At 41.3% G+C, this 21,138-nt stretch overlaps 1 protein-coding gene across 1 annotated transcript in view; it reads left to right on the top strand.

The window, feature by feature from the left end:
- Positions 1-21,138, top strand: part of SLC30A9 (solute carrier family 30 member 9) — a 588,622-nt gene that overhangs the window by 183,993 nt on the left and 383,491 nt on the right. The gene's annotated exons all lie outside the window — the stretch shown is intronic.

Here is a 21,138-nt window from a genome sequence, read left to right as displayed (position 1 = left end):
AGATGGGTGTGGATTATTTTCAGCAGGAATTGGCTGTCTTTATTTTATCCCTCCCTCTCTAGTGACTCTTGTGTGGAAAGATCCACATCTTGGGTAATCATTATCCCATACGTCACTAGCTCATGGACTCTTGCTAATTACATGAAAGAAAACATAATTTATGTAAGAACTTACCTGATAAATTCATTTCTTTCATATTAGCAAGAGTCCATGAGGCCCGCCCTTTTTTTGGGGTGGTTATGATTTTTGTTTAAAGCACAATTATTCCATTTCCTTTATTTTATATGCTTTCGCACTTTTTTATCACCCCACTTCTTGGCTATTCGTTAAACTGAATTGTGGGTGTGGTGAGGGGTGTATTTATAGGCATTTTGAGGTTTGGGAAACTTTGCCCCTCCTGGTAGGAATGTATATCCCATACGTCACTAGCTCATGGACTCTTGCTAATATGAAAGAAATGAATTTATCAGGTAAGTTCTTACATAAATTATGTTTTTTGGAGTTGACTGTCCCTTTTAATACCCATGGCAGAACATGCTGTGGTCTGAGATGTCATTGCAGAAAATGCAGCATGTCTACAGAGAAAGCACTGACAGTTTCAGCATGTTTCCCTTTCTTTCTGCAAACAGCAATGTGCTCTGGCTGCATTGTTTAAGTTTTTCCTCAACACATTGCAGCCATAGTGAAATGTTGTTTGAAGAGAACAGTCAAATATGCTGTAGTACTGCAGAGCGGTTGCACATTTGACTGATTACAGGTTCTCAGGGATTTTGTTTCAATCCCACCCTCTAGCTTTTCCCGGTCTATAAAACTGTCTCCTGAATGGAAGTCATTCTTGTGAGTAATGCACTTTTTTTTTTTTTATTTATTTATTATCATGTGATGTTAGACTGAGAACGTAGTAGACAAATTTATTTAGGACATCTAAAAATAATAATCAAAATGTTTTTTTTTCTCTGCAGCTAATTTGCAATGCTATTTTCAATTGTTGTAATATGTTATGAAACTTCAAAAATTGCTTTATTCTCCAATTAATCGACACATTGCAATTGAGCTGCTTCGTTAGTGTAACTACCCAGTTTAAAATTGCATTTAATTTCAAAATGTCCTGCAGAATTGTTTTACACAAAATATCTCCCTGCAGAAAGTGAAAAAAGTTCTGCCTATAGACCTTTAATATCCTGGGAAGGGCCCCACCTAATATATATTTTAACCATGTTATGCCCACCCTCATTAGCTTTAAACAGAACCAATGCTGGGATATGGCACCTAGGTAAAATTAATATTGAACAAAGACGGTGGCTTATAAACAGGAGTGACTGTCCAATATTACAATTTTAAAGGGACAGTTTATCCAAACATTTTCTCCCCTTTGATATTGTTCCCAATGTTCAGTTTTACTTGCTGGGTTGTATTAAACCCCTATTTCTCCAACATTGTCGTGTCCGGTCCACGGCGTCATCCTTACTTGTGGGATATCTCTTCCCCAACAGGAAATGGCAAAGAGTCCCAGCAAAGCTGGCCATATAGTCCCTCCTAGGCTCCGCCCACCCCAGTCATTCTCTTTGCCGTTGCACAGGCAACATCTCCACGGAGATGGTTAAGAGTTTTTTGGTGTTTAAATGTAGTTTTTTATTCTTCTATCAAGTGTTTGTTATTTTAAAATAGTGCTGGTATGTACTATTTACTCTGAAACAGAAAAGGATGAAGATTTCTGTTTGTGAGAGGAAGATGATTTTAGCAGACAGTAACTAAAATCGATTGCTGTTTCCACATAGGACTGTTGAGATGAAGTAACTTCAGTTGGGGGAAACAGTTAGCAGACTTTTCTGCTTAAGGTATGACTAGCCATATTTCTAACAAGACCATGTAATGCTGGAAGGCTGTCATTTCCCCTCATGGGGACCGGTAAGCCATTTTCTTAGTCAAACAAACAGAATAAAGGGCTTAATATGGGCTATAAAACTGGTAGACACTTTTATGGGCTAAATCGATTGCTTTATTTGGGCATTTTATTCATGTTTATGCTGATATTTCACATTTATAAACTTGGGGAACGTTTATTAAACGGCAGGCACTATGTTAGACACCTTTTCCAGTCAGGGGGCCTTCCTAGTTGTAGGCTGAGCCTCATTTTCGCGCCATTACTGCGCAGTTGTTTTTTGAGAGCAGGACATGCAGATGCATGTGTGAGGATCTGAAAGTTGCTGGAAAAGTTTCTAGAAGGCGTCACTTGGTATCGTATTCCCCTCTGGGCTTGGTTAGGTCTCAGCAAAGGCTATAGCTGGGACTGTATAGGGGTTAAATTTGTAAACGGCTCCGGTTCCGTTATTTTAAGGGTTAAAGCTCTGAAATTTGGTGTGCAATACTCTTAATGCTTTAAGACACTGTGGTGATTTTGGTAATTTTTGAACAATTCCTTCATACTTTTTCACATATTCAGTAATAAAGTGTTTTCTGTTTAAAATGTAAAGAGACAGTAACGGGTTTGTTTTAAACGTTTTTTGTGCTTTATTGACAAGTTTAAGCCTGTTTAACATGTCTGTGCCTTCGGATAAGCTATGTTCTATATGTATGAAAGCCAATGTGTCTACCCATTTAAATTTGTGTGATAATTGTGCCATAGCGTCCAAACAAAGTAAGGACAGTACTGCCACAGATAATGAAATTGCCCAAGATGATTCCTCAGATGAGGGGAGTAAACATGATACTACATCATCCCCTACTGTGTCTACACCAGTTTTGCCCACGCAGGAGGCCCCTAGTACATCTAGCGCGCCAATGCTTATTACCATGCAACAATTAACGGCTGTAATGGATAACTCCATAGCAAATATTTTATCCAAAATGCCTACATATCAGAGAAAGCGCGATTGCTCTGTTTTAAACACTGAAGAGCAGGAGGGCGCTGATGATAATTGTTCTGTCATACCCTCACACCAATCTGAAGTGGCTATGAGGGAGGTTTTGTCAGATGGGGAAATTTCAGATTCAGGAAAAATTTCTCAACAAGCTGAACCTGATGTTGTGACATTTAAATTTAAATTAGAACATCTCCGCGCACTGCTTAAGGAGGTGTTATCTACTCTGGATGATTGTGACAACTTGGTCATTCCAGAGAAATTATGCAAGATGGACAATTTCCTAGAGGTTCCGGTGCACCCCGACGCTTTTCCTATACCCAAGCGGGTGGCGGACATAGTGAATAAGGAGTGGGATAAGCCCGGCATACCTTTTGTTCCCCCCCCTATATTTAAGAAATTATTTCCTATGGTCGACCCCAGAAAGGACTTATGGCAGACAGTCCCTAAGGTCGAGGGGGCAGTTTCTACTCTAAACAAACGCACTACTATTCCTATCGAGGATAGTTGTGCTTTCAAAGATCCTATGGATAAAAAATTGGAGGGTTTGCTTAAAAAGATTTTTGTACAGCAAGGTTACCTTCTACAACCCATTTCGTGCATTGTTCCTGTCACTACAGCAGCGTGGTTCTGGTTCGAGGAACTAGAAAACTCGCTTAGTAGAGAGACTCCATATGAGGAGGTAATGGACAGAGTTCACGCACTTAAGTTGGCTAACTCTTTTCTTTTAGATGCCGCTTTGCAATTAGCTAGATTAGCGGCGAAAAATTCAGGGTTTGCAATCGTGGCGCGCAGAGCGCTTTGGCTTAAGTCTTGGTCAGCGGATGTGTCATCCAAGACAAAATTGCTTAACATCCCTTTCAAAGGTAAAACTCTATTTGGACCAGAATTGAAAGAGATTATTTCAGACATCACTGGTGGAAAGGGCCACACCCTTCCACAAGATAGGCCTTTCAAGGCCAACAATAAGTCTAATTTTCGTTCCTTTCGCAATTTCAGGAACGGACCGGCCTCTAATTCTGCATCCTCTAAGCAAGAGGGTAATGCCTCACAACCCAAACCAGCCTGGAAACCGATGCAAGGCTGGAACAAGGGTAAGCAGGCCAAGAAGCCTGCTGCTGCTAACAAAACAGCATGAAGGAGTAGCCCCCGATCCGGGACCGGATCTAGTAGGGGGCAGACTTTCTCTCTTTGCTCAGGCTTGGGCAAGAGATGTTCAGGATCCCTGGGCGCTAGAAATAGTTTCTCAGGGTTATCTCCTGGAATTCAGGGAACTACCCCCAAGGGGAAGGTTCCACATGTCTCACTTATCCTCAAACCAAATAAAGAGACAGGCGTTCTTACATTGTGTAGAAGACCTGTTAAAGATGGGAGTGATACACCCAGTTCCAATAAAGGAACAGGGAATGGGATTTTATTCCAATCTGTTCGTAGTTCCCAAAAAAGAGGGAACTTTCAGACCAATTTTGGATTTGAAGATCCTAAACAAATTTCTCAGGGTACCAAGATGGAAACCATTCGAACGATTCTACCCACTATCCAGGAAGGTCAATTTATGACTACCGTGGATCTAAAGGATGCGTACCTACATATTCCTATCCACAAAGAACATCATCAGTTCCTAAGGTTCGCCTTTCTGAACAAACATTACCAGTTTGTGGCCCTCCCATTCGGGTTAGCCACTGCTCCAAGGATTTTCACAAAGGTACTAGGTTCCCTTCTAGCGGTTCTAAGACCGAGGGGCATTGCAGTAGTACCTTACTTGGACGACATTCTAATACAAGCGTTGTCCCTATCAAAGGCAAAGGCTCATACAGACATCGTTCTGGCCTTTCTCAGATCACACGGATGGAAGGTGAACATAGAAAAGAGTTCTCTGTCTCAGTCAACAAGAGTTCCCTTCTTGGGAACAATAATAGATTCCTTAGAAATGAGGATTTTTCTGACAGAGGTCAGAAAGTCAAAACTTCTAAGCACTTGTCAAGTTCTTCATTCTGTTCCACGTCCTTCCATAGCGCAGTGCATGGAAGTAGTAGGGTTGATGGTTGCAGCAATGGACATAGTTCCTTTTGCACGAATTCATCTAAGACCATTACAACTGTGCATGCTCAAACAGTGGAATGGGGACTATACAGACTTGTCTCCAATGATTCAAGTAGATCAGAAGACCAGAGATTCACTACGTTGGTGGCTGACCCTGGACCATCTGTCCCAGGGAATGAGCTTCCGCAGACCAGAGTGGGTCATTGTCACGACCGACGCCAGTCTAGTGGGCTGGGGCGCGGTCTGGGAATCCCTGAAAGCTCAGGGTCTATGGTCTCGGGAAGAGTCTCTTCTCCCGATAAACATTCTGGAACTGAGAGCGATATTCAATGCTCTCAGGGCTTGGCCTCAACTAGCAAAGGCCAGATTCATAAGGTTCCAATCAGACAACATGACAACCGTTGCATATATCAATCATTAGGGGGGAACAAGGAGTTCCCTGGCGATGAAAGAAGTGACCAAAATAATTCAATGGGCGGAGGATCACTCCTGCCACCTGTCTGCGATCCACATCCCAGGTGTGGAAAACTGGGAGGCGGATTTTCTGAGTCGTCAGACATTCCATCCGGGGGAGTGGGAACTCCATCCGGAGATCTTTGCCCAAATAACTCAATTATGGGGCATTCCAGACATGGATCTGATGGCGTCTCGTCAGAACTTCAAGGTTCCTTGCTACGGGTCCAGATCCAGGGATCCCAAGGCGACTCGAGTAGATGCACTAGTAGCACCTTGGACCTTCAACCTAGCTTATGTATTTCCACCGTTTCCTCTCATTCCCAGGCTGGTAGCCAGGATCAATCAGGAGAGGGCCTCGGTGATCTTGATAGCTCCTGCGTGGCCACGCAGGACTTGGTATGCAGACCTGGAGAATATGTCATTGGTTCCACCATGGAAGCTACCTTTGAGACAGGACCTTCTTGTTCAGGGTCCATTCGAACATCCAAATCTGGTCTCCCTCCAGCTGACGGCTTGGAGATTGAACGCTTGATTCTATCGAAGCGTGGGTTTTCAGATTCTGTGATAGATACTCTGGTTCAGGCCAGAAAACCGGTAACTAGAAATATTTACCATAAAATATGGAAAAGATATATCTGTTGGTGTGAATCCAAAGGATTCCCATGGAATAAGATAAAAATTCCTAAGATTCTCTCCTTTCTACAAGAAGGTTTGGAGAAAGGATTATCTGCAAGTTCTCTAAAGGCACAGATCTCTGCTTTATCTGTCTTACTACACAAAAGACTGGCAGCTGTGCCAGATGTTCAAGCATTTGTTCAGGCTCTGGTTAGGATCAAGCCTGTTTACAGACCTTTGACTCCTCCCTGGAGTCTAAATCTAGTTCTTTCAGTTCTTCAAGGGGTTCCGATTGAACCTTTACATTCCATACATATTAAGTTACTATCTTGGAAAGTTTTGTTTTTGGTTGCAATTTCTTCTGCTAGAAGAGTTTCAGAGTTATCTGCTCTGCAGTGTTCTCCGCCCTATCTGGTGTTCCATGCAGATAAGGTGGTTTTGCGTACTAAGCCTGGTTTTCTTCCAAAGGTTGTTTCTAACAAAAATATTAACCAGGAGATAGTTGTACCTTCTTTCTGTCCGAATCCAGTTTCAAAGAAGGCACGTTTGTTACACAATTTGGACGTAGTCCGTGCTCTAAAGTTCTATTTAGAGGCTACAAAAGATTTCAGACAAACATCTTCTTTGTTTGTTGTTTATTCTGGTAAAAGGAGAGGTCAAAAAGCGACTTCTACCTCTCTTTCCTTTTGGCTTAAAAGCATCATCCGATTGGCTTATGAGACTGCCGGATGGCAGCCTCCTGAAAGAATCACAGCTCACTCCACTAGGGCTGTGGCTTCCACATGGGCCTTAAAGAACGAGGCTTCTGTTGACCAGATATGTAAGGCAGCGACTTGGTCTTCACTGCACACTTTTGCCAAATTTTACAAATTTGATACTTTTGCTTCTTCGGAGGCTATTTTTGGGAGAGAGGTTTTGCAAGCCGTGGTGCCTTCCGTTTAGGTAACCTGATTTGCTCCCTCCCTTCATCCGTGTCCTAAAGCTTTGGTATTGGTTCCCACAAGTAAGGATGACGCCGTGGACCGGACACACCAATGTTGGAGAAAACAGAATTTATGCTTACCTGATAAATTACTTTCTCCAACGGTGTGTCCGGTCCACGGCCCGCCCTGGTTTTTTAATCAGGTCTGATGAATTATTTTCTCTAACTACAGTCACCACGGTACCATATGGTTTCTCCTATATATTTCCTCCTGTTTTCGGCATTTGAAATAGCTGATTTAGCCTGTGGTATCCCCAACTATACTGAAAGTTTCTATACTGGAGTCTATGATATTGACAAGCCTATAAAAACACAGCCATCAGAAGAAATTGCACTCAGTGTGGTGCAGGATAGTTAAGTAATACAATGTTAATTTTCGATTGTTCTCTCTAGGTATTGAGCTTTAGTTTACTGACTAATAAATGATAAGGAAGCAAGTGTGTGTACACAAAGTAATAGCATAATGAGATCCGATATTACCTGCAAGCTCAACCATTGTAATAGGCTGTGGGTTAAATGCACAAAAACAGCTAATTTATATATACAAATAAACCTAAAAATGCAAATTTTCATACATTTTATACTCTGCAGCTTGTATAACAAGTCCTTGAAAATACATTAATGTTAAACCATTTTACAGTGTACTGTCCCTTTAATTACCAAATTCTTTTATACTAGATATTGGCATTTTTGCATAAGTATATAATTACCACAAAGACACAGTAGTTAAATTATAATAAAATGATTATTTTAATTAAAGTCAATAATGTAAAAATAAGGAATTAACACTGTGCATAATATTCAATCAATTAATAATCACAGTTAATATATTGCTTTGCATTAACCATAAATTAAATCAGAATCAACATGTATATATCAAGCAGTGTGTATAGTTAAGGTCAATGTTCTTAGACAAAACTTATTGACGTAAATATTTCATTTATACAGTAAAAATATAACCCCATTCAATTTCAGAAAAAATACGCTATTATAACTCCAGGCCTCAAATTGCTATAGTCAGTCTATCATTTAATAATCAACAGCTCCTACGCAGGCATTAAGGGAATGGTAAACTTTAAAAATATCTAAAATCTAAATGCAATCATACTTTCTACCACTTTATTTTACATATATTATGAGTAGGGCCTCTTTAATACACTACAATTAAAGAGAGAAAATGTTGTTGTTTCCTTAGGAGAGTGACCTGTATCCCCTTCTGCAGTTAGGGTCAGAGGTATGCTCTTCTTCATGTAAATCTCCAAAATCCAACAAAACACAATAGGCCCAACGCCCTAATAGTGCCTATAGCAATTTATGTATATAGTTACAGATCGATCACTGTTAGAATTTTAATTATTTGAGCATTAGCATAATTCGAGAACAAAAAAATAAAATAAAAAAAATTGAGCATTACTCTAGTAACCCAAAATTAGTTATATATATATATATATATATATATATATATATATATATATATATATATATATATATATATATATATATATATAAAATATGTTTTTACTAAGGTAATATTAGGCATTGTTAAAGGGACAGTAAAGTCATAATTAGATATTCATAATTTAGATAGAACATACCATTTTTAATAACTTTTCAATTTACTTCTATTATTTAATTTGCTTCCTTCTCTTGTTATCCTTTGCTGAAAGGTTTACCTAGGAAAACTAGGGAGCAGCAAATAACCTAGGTTCTAGCTGCTGATTGGTGGCTATATATGTATACTGATTGTCATTGGCTCACCCATGTGTTCAGGTAGAAACCAGTAGTGCATTGCTGCTCCTTTGACAAATGATACCAAGAAAATGAAGCAAATTTGTTAATAGAAGTTGAGAGTTGTGCTTCGGTACTTTTTATTTTCTAGATTGGCCGTTTTAACATATGATGACTTGAACGTTGTAGTTAGCGGTAGGGGATCTAATGTATTTCTTTATTAATTTGTATTTTTGTGTATTATATGTACTCCCCTTAGGTGATATTGGTCAGATTAACATACTAGTTGGCTCCAACTACCTCCTATGCAGCTTGTTACTTTGTGCTATTAGGGAGCAGAGTCATCTAACTCCGCCCTGTGGTTAGCCTGTAGAGAGTGCAGTACAAATGATAAGGGACTTTGTACATGCCCCCTCTAACTTGATTGGCTAGTTTTGAAGTTTGACATGTCCTGCAACTAGGATACTTAAACAATACACGTATGGTGTGGAACCCAGCTAACGATACGGATCATGAGGGGGTCAAGTCATTAGAATTCACTACATATGGAAACTAGGTTGTGATATACATTGGTATCAGCTAATGGTAAATGATGCTCATTCTGTGCATATTCTACAGTGGTATGTTTATATATAATTAGGGCTGTCCTGGGTGCCTATCCGTGTTTATGTTTATACACACTTTATATCTGTGGTTCTGTAATGACCATGTCAATGACGGATTTACATTTGCTTTTGGTTATTGTATACCACTGTGGGGTTGTTGTTCACAGTATCAACATAACAGGTTTGTGTTTTTTGTCTCTGAGGGAGGGGTCTTTTACTATAAATTATGTGTTTGGACACTTGTTCTAGTTTGTCTGAAGAACATCACATTGAAATAGACAGTACCTTTTGGATTAATGACCAGTGAGTGTGGATTGGTTATATTGTTGCACTATATATATGAGGAAGGGGAAGGTTTATTCCCAAATTTCACCAATAAAGTAGTGTTTGGAGTGAGTGCTGAGCCTTATATATTATATAATATATATAAAAAAAGTATTATTATTCTTGCATTTTAAAGTATTGGTACTCTTGCATTTTAAGAGAGAAACACAAAAAAGCCAGACCTTCTGGAAGAATTTCCTTTGGACAGACTAAACAAAAGTAGAGCTTTTTGGCAAATCACAACCACATGTTTACAGAAGGAAAAGAAAGAAGCTTTCAAAGAAAAGCACAACATCCTTACCATGAAATGTGGAGTCTCAGTGATGTTTTGGGCTTGCTTTGGTGCCTAGAATCTGTGCAGGGCACAATTAAATCAGAAGACTCTCAAAACTATCTGGAGCAAAACAGACTGCCCAGTGCAGAATGCTGTGTGTCAGTCACAGGTCATGGGTCTTCCAGTATGACAAAGACCCAAAACATAACTCAAAAAGCACCCAAGAAGGGAAGAGAAGAAAACATTTGACCATTTACAGTATAAGTGGCCTTCTATGAGTCCAGATCTGAATTCCATTGATCCTTTGCTGTGGAATGAGCTGAAACTCACACTTGAGAAAAGGCACCCATCAAACCTTAGAGAACTGGAGCAGTTTGCTCAAGTAGAGTGGGACAAAATTCCAGTAGAAGTGTAGAAATCTTATTTAGAACTGCAGAAAGTGAAATATTAGGTAGCAATATTTTTGCCTGTGCCATTCTCATTCGTTTTACTGTTTAAAGTAAATCTGTCATAAATCAAAAGGAAAGTTTGTTCTATTACATTTGAAATAAAAAATGGTGGCTGCCAAGAACTTTTGTCAATTTTTACTTAGTTCAGAGAAAAGTGTGCATTTTCTAAAAATGTGGAAGGATACCAATACTTATGGCCACATCTGTATATATTATATGTGTATGTATGTATATATTTGTCCATATATAATACACGCACTACATTTTTTGTAAAATAATCTTAAAACAGGCAATGATTTAGCAAGATGTATATCATCACAATTGGCAATATCTGTCTTTGTACCCAATAGACATGTTTAGGAACACTACCAATGTCATCTCCCGCTTATCTCTATTGGTACACATCTGGCAAATGCAATGAAAGGCTACATTATTATGGCCATTATGGTTTAGGTTAGACATACCTCCTGTTATAAAGGATTACACCAATTAGCAATGCTATTTTTATACAGTTTACATATTCATTTAAAGTGGGTGCAGTTTATGATACAGCTTTTGTTGGAACAGGACAGGTATGACGTTTTACATGTCTCTAGTTCCATGAGAATATAGAGCTTGGGTAAATGTTTTGAAAAATCTCTATTTTTGTAACAAAGCGCAGTTCACTAATTCACTTTAAAGAAAGGGAAATCATGTTTCCTGTTTTTGTAGCAGCTAAATTATTGAAAAAAACATATTGCTAAATGTTTGTTATGGTATTTGGGAAAAATAAATGGTCACAACACAAATGTAAGACTTATATTTTTAGGATTAAAACCCCCAAAAACTTGTCTGTAGAGTCTGATGACATACACTACATGTGACATCACATAAAAAAATCTCAAAGATCAAACTGTAAACATGCTAGTGTTTGTTCAAGAATGACGATACCTATTCATAGATATGAAAAGCTACTCTAGTGCAAAAGTACACTCTGATTTTATTTATATTTTTTTTGTTTTCACAATTAAAAATATAAGAAGTGCCATAAAATAATAGAGATATTGGAGAGATGTTTCTAATGAGAGTGCATTTGATCTAAAATTATTTCTCTTGTTAAGTGTATCCAGTCCACGGATCATCCATTACTTGTGGGATATTCTCCTTCCCAACAGGAAGTTGCAAGAGGATCACCCACAGCAGAGCTGCTATATAGCTCCTCCCCTCACTGCCATATCCAGTCATTCTCTTGCAACTCTCAACTAAGATGGAGGTCGTAAGAGGACTGTGGTGTTTTATACTTAGTTTATTTCTTCAATCAAAAGTTTGTTATTTTTAAATGGTACCGGAGTGTACTGTTTATCTCAGGCAGTATTTAGAAAAAGAATCTGCCTGCTTTTTCTATGATCTTAGCAGAAGTAACTAAGATCCTTTGCTGTTCTCACATATTCTGAGGAGTGAGGTAACTTCAGAGGGGGAATAGCGTGCAGGTTTTCCTGTAATAAGGTATGTGCAGTTAAAATATTTTTCTAGGGATGGAATTTGCTAGAAAATGCTGCTGATACCGAAGTAATGTAAGTAAAGCCTTAAATGCAGTGATAGCGACTGGTATCAGGCTTCTTAATAGAGATACATACTCTTATAAAAGTGTATTTTAAAACGTTTGCTGGCATGTTTAATCGTTTTTTACATATGTTTGGTGATAAAACTTATTGGGGCCTAGTTTTTTCCACATGGCTGGCTTGAATTTTGCCTAGAAACAGTTCACTGAGGCTTCCCACTGTTGTAATATGAGTGGGAGGGGCCTATTTTAGTGTTTTTTTTTTTGCACAGCAAAAATTACAGATACAGACATCCAGCTTCTTTCTGCATGATCCAGGACTTCTCTGAAGGGCTCAAAAGGCTTCAAAAGTCGTTTTTGAGGGAGGTAAAAAGCCACAGTAGAGCTGTGGCAGTTGTTGTGACTGTTTAAAAAACGTTTTTGTCATTTGTTATTCCGTTTTTGGTATTAAGGGGTTAATCATCCATTTGCAAGTGGGTGCAATGCTCTGCTAACTTATTACATACACTGTAAAACTTTCGTTAGTGTAACTGCATTTTTTCACTGTTATTTCAAAATTTGGGAAAATTTGTGTTTCTTAAAGGCGCAGTAACGTTTTTTTATATTGCTTGTAAACTTGTTTTAAAGTGTTTTCCAAGCTTGCTAGTCTCATTGCTAGTCTGTTTAAACATGTCTGACACAGAGGAACCTACTTGTTCATTATATTTGAAAGCCATGGTGGAGCCCCATAGGAGAATGTGTACTAAATGTATTGATTTCACCTTAAACAGTAAAGATCAGTCTTTATCTATAAAAGAATTATCACCAGAGGGTTCTGTCGAGGGGGAAGTTATGCCGACTAACTCTCCCCACGTGTCAGACCCTTCGCCTCCCGCTCAGGAGACGCACGCTAATATGGCGCCAATTACATCAGGGACGCCCATAGCGATTACCTTGCAGGACATGGCTGCAATCATGAATAATACCCTGTCAGAGGTATTATCTAGATTGCCTGAATTAAGAGGCAAGCGCGATAGCTCTGGGGTTAAGAGAGATACAGAGCGCGCAAATGCTGTTAGAGCCACGTCTGATACTGCGTCACAGTATGCAGAACATGAGGACGGAGAGCTTCAGTCTGTGGGTGACATCTCTGACTCGGGGAAACCTGATTCAGAGATTTCTAATTTTAAATTTAAGCTTGAGAACCTCCGTGTATTGCTTGGGGAGGTATTAGCTGCTCTGAATGACTGTAACACAGTTGCAATTCCAGAGAAATTGTGTAGGCTGGATAGATACTATGCGGTGCCGGTGTGCACTGACGTTTTTCCTATACCTAAAAGGCTTACAGAAATTATTAGCAAGGAGTGGGATAGACCCGGTGTGCCCTTTTCCCCACCTCCTATATTTAGAAATATGTTTCCAATAGACGCCACTACACGGGACTTATGGCAGACGGTCCCTAAGGTGGAGGGAGCAGTTTCTACTTTAGCAAAGCGTACCACTATCCCGGTTGAGGACAGTTGTGCTTTCTCTTGTTAAGTGTAGTCAGTCCACGGGTCATCCAATACTTATGGGATTATATCTCTTCCCCAACAGGAAGTTGCAAGAGGATCACCCAAGCAGAGCTGCTATATAGCTCCTCCCCTCACATGTCATATCCAGTCATTCTCTTGCAACCTAACTAAAGATAGGTCGTTGTGAGAGGTCTGTGGTGTTTTTAAACTTAGTTTATTTCTTCAATCAAAAGTTTGTTATTTTAAATGGCACCGGAGTGTGCTGTTTGTTCTCAGGCAGCATTAGAAGAAGAATCTGCCTGCGTTTTCTATGGTCTTAGCAGACGTAACTAAGATCCACTGGCTGTTCTCGCACATTCTGAGGAGTGAGGTAACTTCAGAAAAGGGGAATAGCATGCAGGGCCCCCCTGCAAACGAGGTATGTGCAGTAAATTATTTTTCTAAGCAATGGAATTGACTGAGAAATTACTGCTGATACCAATGTAATGTAATTTGAGCCTTAAATGCAGTGGTAGCGACTGGTATTAGGCTGATGAGTGTGTGTGTACACTAAAGTATTTTTCTAGGGAATGGAATTTGACTCAGAAAATACTGTTAATACTGAAGTAATGTATGAGCCTTAACTGCAGTAGAAGCGACTGGTAGCAGGCTTATTAATAACACTTCATAACTTTTAAAATGTATGTTCAAAACGTTTACTGGCATGTTAATAGTTTTTTGTGAGGTACTTGGTGATAAAACTTATTGGGGCATGATTTTTACCACATGGCTAACTTTTGTTTCTGCATAGAAACAGTTAACTGAGCTTCCCCACTGTTGTAATATGAGTGGGAGGGGCCTATTTTAGCGCTTTTTTGCGCAGTGAAAATTCAGTCACAATCTTCCTACTTCATCCTCCATGATCCAGGACGTCTCTAGAGAGCTCAGGGGTCTTCAAAATTCATTTTGAGGGAGGTAATCAGTCACAGCAGACCTGTGACAGTGTGTTTGACTGTGATAAAAACGTTAATTATTAAATTGTTATCCGTTTTTGGGTATTAAGGGGTTAATCATCCATTTGCTGGTGGGTGCAATCCTTTGCTAACTTAATACATTTACTGTGAAAATTTGGTTGCTATAACTAATTTGGTTCATTGTTATTTCAACTGTGACAGCTTTTTGTGCTTCTTAAAGGCACAGTAGCGTTTTTTATATTGCTTGTAAATTTATTTGAAAAGTATTTTCCAAGCTTGCTAGTCTCATTGCTAGTCTGTTTAAACATGTCTGACACAGATGAATCTGTTTGTTCACTATGTATGAAGGCCAATTTGGAGCCCCATAGAAAGTTGTGTACTAAATGCATTGATGTAACTTGAAATAAAAGTCAGTCTTTACATGTAAAGAAATTATCACCAGACAACGAGGGGGAAGTTATGCCGACTAACTCTCCTCACGTGTCAGTACCTTCGCCTCCCGCTCAGGAGGTGCGTGATTTTGTGGCGCCAAGTACATCAGGGAGGCCCTTACAAATCACTTTGCAAGACATGGCTACTGTTATGACAGAAGTATTATCTAAATTGCCAGAATTAAGAGGCAAGCGTGATAGCTCTGGTTTAAGGACAGAGCGCGCTGATGATGTGAGAGCCATGTCCGATACTGCGTCACATTTTGCAGAACATGAAGACTGAGAGCTTCATTCTGTGGGTGACGGATCTGATCCAGGGAGACTGGATTCAGAGATTTCTAATTTTAAATTTAAGCTTGAGAACCTCCGCATATTGCTAGGGGAGGTATTAGCGGCTCTGAATGATTGTAACACGGTTGCAATTCCAGAAAAATTATGTAGGTTGGATAGATACTATGCGGTACCGGTGTGTACTGACGTGTTTCCTATACCTAAAAGGCTTACAGAGATTATTAGCAAGGAGTGGGATAGACCCGGTGTGCCTTTTTCCCCTCCTCCCATATTTAGGAAAATGTTTCCTATAGACGCCACCACACGAGACTTATGGCAGACGGTCCCTAAGGTGGAGGGTGCAGTTTCTACTTTAGCTAAGCGTGCCACTATCCCGGTGGAGGATAGTTGTGCCTTTTCAGATCCAATGGATAAAAAATTAGAAGGTTACCTTAAGAAAATGTTTGTTCAACAAGGTTTTATCTTACAGCCCCTTGCATGCATTGCGCCTGTCACTGTTGCGGCGGCATTCTGGTTTGAATCTCTGGAAGAGGCCATTCGCACAGCTCCATTGGATGAAATTATGAACAAGCTTAAAGCACTTAAGCTAGCTAACGCATTTGTTTCTGATGCCGTCGTACATTTAACTAAACTTACGGCTAAGAACTCCGGATTCGCCATCCAAGCGCGCAGAGCGCTATGGCTTAAATCCTGGTCAGCTGACGTGACTTCTAAATCTAAATTGCTTAATATTCCTTTCAAAGGGCAGACCTTATTCGGGCCCGGCTTGAAAGAAATTATCGCTGACATTACGGGAGGTAAGGGCCATGCTCTGCCTCAGGACAGGGCCAAAACAAAGGCCAAACAGTCTAATTTTCGTGCCTTTCGTAACCTCAAGGCAGGAGCAGCATCAACTTCCTCCGCTCCAAAACAGGAAGGAGCTGTTGCTCGTTACAGACAGGGCTGGAAAACTAACCAGTCCTGGAACAAGGGCAAGCAGGCCAGAAAACCTGCTGCTGCCCCTAAGACAGCATGAAGAGAGGGCCCCCTATCCGCAAACGGATCTAGTGGGGGGCAGACTTTCTCTCTTCGCCCAGGCTTGGGCAAGAGATGTCCAGGATCCCTGGGCGTTGGAGATCATATCTCAGGGATATCTAATGGACTTCAAAGCTTCTCCTCCACAAGGGAGATTTCATCTTTCAAGGTTATCAGCAAACCAAATAAAGAAAGAGGCGTTTCTACGCTGTGTACAAGACTTCTTACTAATGGGGGTGATCCACCACGTTCCGCTGACGGAACACGGGCAAGGATTCTATTCAAATCTGTTTGTGGTTCCCAAGAAAGAGGGAACCTTCAGACCAATCTTGGACTTAAAAATCCTAAACAAATTCCTAAGAGTTCCATCATTCAAAATAGAAACTATTCGAACCATCCTACCCATGATCCAAGAGGGTCAGTACATGACCACTGTGGACTTAAAGGATGCCTACCTTCACATACCGATTCAGAAGGATCATTATCGGTACCTAAGATTTGCCTTCCTAGACAGGCATTACCAGTTTGTAGCTCTTCCCTTCGGGTTAGCTACGGCTCCAAAAATCTTTACAAAGGTTCTGGGCTCACTTCTGGCGGTACTAAGACCGCGAGGCATAGCGGTGGCTCCGTACCTAGACGACATTCTGATACAAGCGTCAAGTTTTCAAACTGCCAAGTCTCATACAGAGATAGTTCTGGCATTTCTGAGGTCGCATGGGAAGAAGGTGAACGTGGAAAAGAGTTCTCTATTACCACTCACAAGGGTTCCCTTCCTAGGGACTCTTATAGATTCTGTAGAGATGAAAATTTACCTGACGGAGGCCAGGTTATCAAAACTTCTAAATGCTTGCCGTGCCCTTCATTCCATTCCACACCCGTCAGTAGCTCAGTGCATGGAAGTAATCGGCTTAATGGTAGCGGCAATGGACATAGTACCATTTGCGCGCCTGCATCTCAGACCGCTGCAATTGTGCATGCTAAGTCAGTGGAATGGGGATTACTCAGATTTGTCCCCTCTACTAAATCTGGATCAAGAGACCAGAGATTCTCTTCTATGGTGGCTTTCTCGGCCCCACCTGTCCAAGGGGATGACCTTTCGCAGGCCAGATTGGACGATTGTAACAACAGACGCCAGCCTTCTAGGTTGGGGCGCAGCCTGGAATTCCCTGAAGGCTCAGGTATTATGGACTCAGGAGGAGAAACTCCTCCCAATAAATATTCTGGAATTAAGAGCAATATTCAATGCTCTCCTAGCTTGGCCTCAGTTAGCAACTCTGAGGTTCATCAGATTTCAGTCGGACAACATCACGACTGTGGCTTACATCAATCATCAAGGAGGAACCAGGAGTTCCCTAGCGATGTTGGAAGTCTCAAAGATAATTCGCTGGGCAGAGTCTCACTCTTGCCACCTGTCAGCGATCTACATCCCAGGCGTGGAGAACTGGCAGGCGGATTTTCTAAGTCGCCAGACTTTTCATCCAGGGGAGTGGGAACTTCATCCGGAGGTCTTCGCTCAACTGATTCATCGTTGGGGCAAACCAGATCTGGATCTCATGGCATCTCGCCAGAACGCCAAGCTTCCTTGTTACGGATCCAGGTCCAGGGACCCGGGAGCGGTGCTGATAGATGCTCTGACAGCCCCTTGGGTCTTCAACATGGCTTATGTGTTTCCACCATTTCCGATGCTTCCTCGACTGATTGCCAAGATCAAACAGGAGAGAGCATCAGTGATTCTGATAGCGCCTGCGTGGCCACGCAGGACCTGGTATGCAGACCTAGTGGACATGTCGTCCTGTCCACCATGGTCTCTGCCTCTGAGGCAGGACCTTCTAATTCAGGGTCCTTTCAACCATCCAAATCTAATTTCTCTGAGGCTGACTGCATGGAGATTGAACTCTTGATTCTATCAAAGCGTGGCTTCTTGGAGTCGGTTATTGATACCTTAATACAGGCTAGGAAACCTGTTACCAGAAGAATTTACCATAAGATATGGCGTAAATATTTATATTGGTGCGAATCCAAGAGTTACTCATGGATTAAGGTTAGGATTCCTAGGATATTGTCTTTTCTACAAGAGGGTTTAGAAAAGGGCTTATCCGCTAGTTCGTTAAAGGGACAGATTTCTGCTCTGTCTATTCTTCTACACAAGCGTCTGGCAGAAATTCCAGACGTTCAGGCTTTTTGTCAGGCTTTGGCTAGGATTAAGCCTGTGTTTAAGACTGTTGCTCCGCCGTGGAGCTTAAACTTAGTTCTTAACGTTCTGCAAGGCGTTCCATTTGAACCCCTTCATTCCATTGATATCAAGCTGTTATCTTGGAAAGTTCTGTTTTTGATGGCTATTTCCTCGGCTTGAAGAGTCTCTGAGTTATCTGCCTTACATTGTGATTCTCCTTATCTGATTTTTCATTCAGACAAGGTAGTTCTGCGTACTAAACCTGGGTTCTTACCTAAGGTAGATTCTAACAGGAATATCAATCAAGAGATTGTTGTTCCATCATTGTGTCCTAACCCTTCTTCAAAGAAGGAATGACTTTTGCATAATCTGGACGTAGTCCGTGCCCTGAAGTTCTATTTGCAGGCAACTAAAGATTTTCGTCAAACTTCTTCCCTGTTTGTCGTTTACTCTGGACAGAGGAGAGGTCAAAAGGCTTCGGGCTACCTCTCTCTCCTTTTGGCTTCGTAGCATAATACGTTTAGCCTATGAGACTGCTGGACAGCAGCCTCCTGAAAGAATTACAGCTCATTCTACTAGAGCTGTGGCTTCCACCTGGGCCTTTAAAAATGAGGCTTCTGTTGAACAGATTTGCAAGGCTGCGACTTGGTCTTCACTTCACACTTTTTCCAAATTTTACAAATTTGACACTTTTGCTCCTTCGGCGGCTATTTTTGGGAGAAAGGTACTTCAGGCAGTGGTTCCCTCCGTTTAAAGTTCCTGCCTTGTCCCTCCCTTCATCCGTGTACTTTAGCTTTGGTATTGGTATCCCATAAGTAATGGATGACCCGTGGACTGACTACACTTAACAAGAGAAAACATAATTTATGCTTAACTGATAAATTTATTTCTCTTGTAGTGTAGTCAGTCCACAGCCCGCCCTGTCTTTTAAGGCAGATCAAAATTTTAATTAAACTCCAGTCACCTTTGCACCCTATGGTTTCTCCTTTCTCGTCTTGTTTCGGTCGAATGACTGGATATGACATGTGAGGGGAGGAGCTATATAGCAGCTCTGCTTGGGTGATTCTCTTGCAACTTCCTGTTGGGGAAGAGATATAATCCCATAAGTAATGGATGACCCGTGGACTGACTACACTACAAGAGAAATAAATTTATCAGGTAAGCATAAATTATGTTTTTTCAGATCCAATGGATAAAAAAGTTGGAGGGTTACCTTAAGAAAATGTTTATTCAACAAGGTTTTATTTTACAGCCCCTTGCATGCATTGCGCCTGTCACTGCTGCGGCGGCGGCATTCTGGTTTGAGGCCCTGGAAGAGGCCATCCAGACAGCTCCATTGAATGAAATTATTGACAAGCTTAGAACGCTTAAGCTAGCTAACTCATTTGTTTCTGATGCCATTGTTCATTTGACTAAACTAACGGCTAAGAATTCCGGATTCGCCATCCAGGCGCGTAGGGCGCTATGGCTTAAATCCTGGTCAGCTGACGTGACTTCAAAGTCTAAATTACTCAACATTCCTTTCAAGGGGCAGACCTTATTCGGGCCTGGCTTGAAGGAAATTATTGCTGACATTACTGGAGGCAAGGGTCATACCCTTCCTCAGGACAGGGCCAAATCAAAGGCCAAACAGTCTAATTTTCGTGCCTTTCGAAATTTCAAGGCAGGAGCAGCATCAACTTCCTCCGCTTCAAAACAAGAGGGAACTGTTGCTCATTCCGACAGGCCTGGAAACCTAACCAGTCCTGGAACAAGGGCAAGCAGGCCAGAAAGCCTGCTGCTGCCCCCAAGACAGCATGAAGGAACGGCCCCCTATCCGGAAACGGATCTAGTGGGGGGCAGACTTTCTCTCTTCGCCCAGGCGTGGGCAAGAGATGTTCAGGATCCCTGGGCGTTGGAGATCATATCTCAGGGATATCTTCTGGACTTCAAAGCTTCTCCTCCACAAGGTAGATTTCATCTTTCAAGGTTATCAGCAAACCAGATAAAGAAAGAGGCATTCCTAAGCTGTGTGCAAGACCTCCTAGTAATGGGAGTGATCCATCCAGTTCCGCGGACGGAACAAGGACAGGGATTTTATTCAAATCTGTTTGTGGTTCCCAAGAAAGAGGGAACCTTCAGACCAATCTTGGATCTAAAGATCTTAAACAAATTCCTCAGAGTTCCATCATTCAAAATGGAAACTATTCGGACCATCCTACCCATGATCCAAGGGGGTCAGTACATGACCACAGTGGACTTAAAGGATGCCTACCTTCACATACCGATTCACAAAGATCATCATCGGTTCCTAAGGTTTGCCTTTCTAGACAGACATTACCAATTTGTAACTCTTCCCTTCGGGTTGGCCACTGCCCCGAGAATTTTTACAAAGGTTCTGGGCTCACTTCTGGCGGTTCCAAGACCGCGAGGCATAGCGGTGTCTCCGTATCTAGACGACATCCTGATACAGGCGTCAAGCTTTCAAATTGCCAAGTCTCATACAGAGATAGTTCTGGCATTTCTGAGGTCGCATGGGTGGAAAGTGAACGTGGAAAAGAGTTCTCTATCACCACTCACAAGAGTCTCCTTCCTAGGGACTCTTATAGATTCTGTAGAGATGAAAATTTACCTGACGCAGTCCAGGTTATCAAAACTTCTAAATGCTTGCCGTGTCCTTCATTCCATTCCACGCCCGTCAGTGGCTCAGTGCATGGAAGTAATCGGCTTAATGGTAGCGGCAATGGACATAGTGCCATTTGCGCGCCGGCATCTCAGACCGCTGCAATTATGCATGCTACGTCAGTGGAATGGGGATTTCTCAGATTTGTCCCCTCTACTAAATCTGGATCAAGAGACCAGAGATTCTCTTCTCTGGTGGCTTTCTCGGGTCCATCTGTCTAAGGGTATGACCTTTCGCAGGCCAG

The sequence above is a fragment of the Bombina bombina genome, chromosome 2, assembly GCF_027579735.1.
Source record: "Bombina bombina isolate aBomBom1 chromosome 2, aBomBom1.pri, whole genome shotgun sequence".
Classification (NCBI taxonomy): Eukaryota; Metazoa; Chordata; class Amphibia; order Anura; family Bombinatoridae; genus Bombina; species Bombina bombina.
The sequence above is the reverse complement of the archived record's forward strand: the minus strand, read 5'-3'. Positions and strand labels throughout refer to the sequence as shown.